A 2,471-nucleotide genomic window follows, 5' to 3' on the forward strand; every position below is an offset into this window, starting at 1 on the left:
ACAAGATCTAAAGCACTTTAAACAGCAAATGCAGACATAACAATATATAAAAATATGATAAGACAGTGTATGCTGCATGTACAGTAGTATCAATGTGCAATTATGCATGTGCAAACTGAGAATGTAACAGTACAGGTCGTCATTACATGGCATATTTTCTGGTAATAGCTCCTGTCAACTGTTCAGGAGTCTGATGACAGACAGAAAGAGAGTTTTTCAGTGTAGAGGTCCTGCATTTCACACTCCTGAGCCTCCAGAGGCTAGTGGAATAAACAGTCCATGCTGGAGGTGGGTGGGGTCCCTCTTTTTTTATAATCAATATTTATATGTTGTCTACCTTTCCATTCAAAGTGAAATTACTTAAAGCTGAAATCTAACCTCATTTTACATGTGTCTGTTTTTCTTCTGTAAGATTTGAGTCTTATAGACTCTAGTTACTTTATCAGTTTTAGTTACCTCTCATGCCTTTAGTTCCCTTTAGTTACCTTTCATAACTTTATCTTACTTGATTACAGCTGTATTGATTATTGTGCATTACTGAGCCCTGGTTATTTTCTAACACAGTCATTCTCCTTGCTTATATGTCTTACAATTTGAATGAGGTGATACGTCAGCTTATTGTCTCACACACAGACACACAGACACACACACACAGACACACACACACACACACACCTAGAGAACAGGTGTGGGTACAGGGATTTGTGCCTTGACCAGTAACCTAAGGGGTCCTTTGATCTGTCCAGAGGAGGAGCAGACAGATATTGCTGAACCTCCACAATGAAATCTGTAGTAGCGTTCTGAGATTTTCTGTCTTCTTCTGCATCTTTGTCAAGAAGCTTCTACAGGTCATTGCCTGAAAATAAAACATTGCAGGACATTTATAAAGCATTTAATTAAATACAAATAAATATATAACTAAAAATGTGATTAATGGTGTACCCGTGGAAGCCACAGCAGGTTCTGGCTGTCCCGGTGTTGATGATGTTGATAATATGTCGGTCGTCTTGAGGTGCATTTTGAATTAAAGCAGCATACTCTGACTTCAAGCGGCACACAGCTGCATCAGTGTTTGCTGGATTGTGAAAGCCAAGTGTTATAAGTATAAACTGTGTTTAGCTTGTGTGACAGAATGGCTCTGTCGCTGACTGCGTACACACATCTCTCCGCTGTGCTGGCAGCACACACACACACACTACATTACACTCACTTACCCGATGGGCATGCCATCCTGGTAGCATTAACAGGCATTGATGACTTGTTATTGGTATACATCAGCTGCTGAGGACAGTGCAAACACTGCACCTATGAAATCGCAATGAGATCTGTGTGTGATTTATTCTTCTTGTGTTTATTCGGAGGGGACCGTAAACTTGGACATCCAGTTTATGAATAACAGACTTGAAAATAAGGCTTACATCTTGGAAATATAATTTACCTTATTCGGTGGCACCAATTCAAAATGTTCCCACACTTGTTGACTGTTTCCATGATAGCTCCATAGCAAGGCAATCCAAAATGTGTTGACAAGAGGTAGGACAGAGCGCTGTTTCGTCCATCGTATTCCCATCTCAAATACATTTGTATCGCGCCAACATTTCAAAGCTCCGGCTATCGAACCAAACCAGTCAGCTGATTCAATCTGAATGAAGCAGAAGTGGTTCGAACGTCATCAGTCGTGGTTTTTCCTGATTTGAAGCAAGCTCCGGCACAGTGCTTCAGAAAAATATCCTTCTGAGTTTGAAGCAAGCTTCGGAGCCTTGGTATCAGAGGGAACATCACTAGTGACAGCTACTCTGTTTACTCCGATGCTGACAGCTACTCTGCACACCTGCCCTATCCTCTGGTTCCTGTGTCCCTCCTGTCATCTCACCTGCTGCCAGTACATCTCCCCGTCTTCTGGTTACTGCTGCTCATCCTGGTCTTCTCAGTTTCCACTGCTCAACCCTGGTTTGGACCACACATATAGTCACTGACTTTGTTCTCTTACCTGCTTATGCTTGTAATAAAGAAACTTATTCACTAGCACCTGCGTTTGTACACCGAGTCCTCCCCCTCACCAGGGGGTGACAGACAGGCAGACAAAATGATTAAATGTACAAATTCTAACATTTCATCAGGGTGCTGTATATGTATGAAACATACAGATTTGAATGCAGATGTCAGGTTTGCTCGTGGCCACTTCTGTTCTCCCTGTCTCTGTCTGCACGGTATTTGCTTCTACCAATATCCCTTCTCTGCACATGTCCAAACCATCTCAATCCGGCCTCTCTGACCCTGTCCCCAAAATAGCTGACCTCAGCTGTCCCTTTGATGTGCTCATTCCTAATCCTAGTCTCTAACCGATACAGCATAGCTGGTCTCACTACTGTCTTGTACACCTTTCCTTAGATTCTTGCTGCCACTCTTCTGTCACACAACGCTCCTGGCACCTTTCTCCACCCATTCCAATCTGCACTCATCTCTTCACC

The 2,471-nt window shown here is 42.7% G+C and overlaps 1 protein-coding gene across 2 annotated transcripts in view; it reads right to left on the reverse strand.

Annotated features, from left to right (window-relative positions):
* Positions 1–2,471, reverse strand: part of LOC109968344 (uncharacterized) — a 36,699-nt gene that overhangs the window by 16,658 nt on the left and 17,570 nt on the right. The gene's annotated exons all lie outside the window — the stretch shown is intronic.

Source organism: Monopterus albus, unplaced genomic scaffold, assembly GCF_001952655.1.
Source record: "Monopterus albus unplaced genomic scaffold, M_albus_1.0 scaffold147.1, whole genome shotgun sequence".
NCBI lineage: Eukaryota > Metazoa > Chordata > Actinopteri > Synbranchiformes > Synbranchidae > Monopterus > Monopterus albus.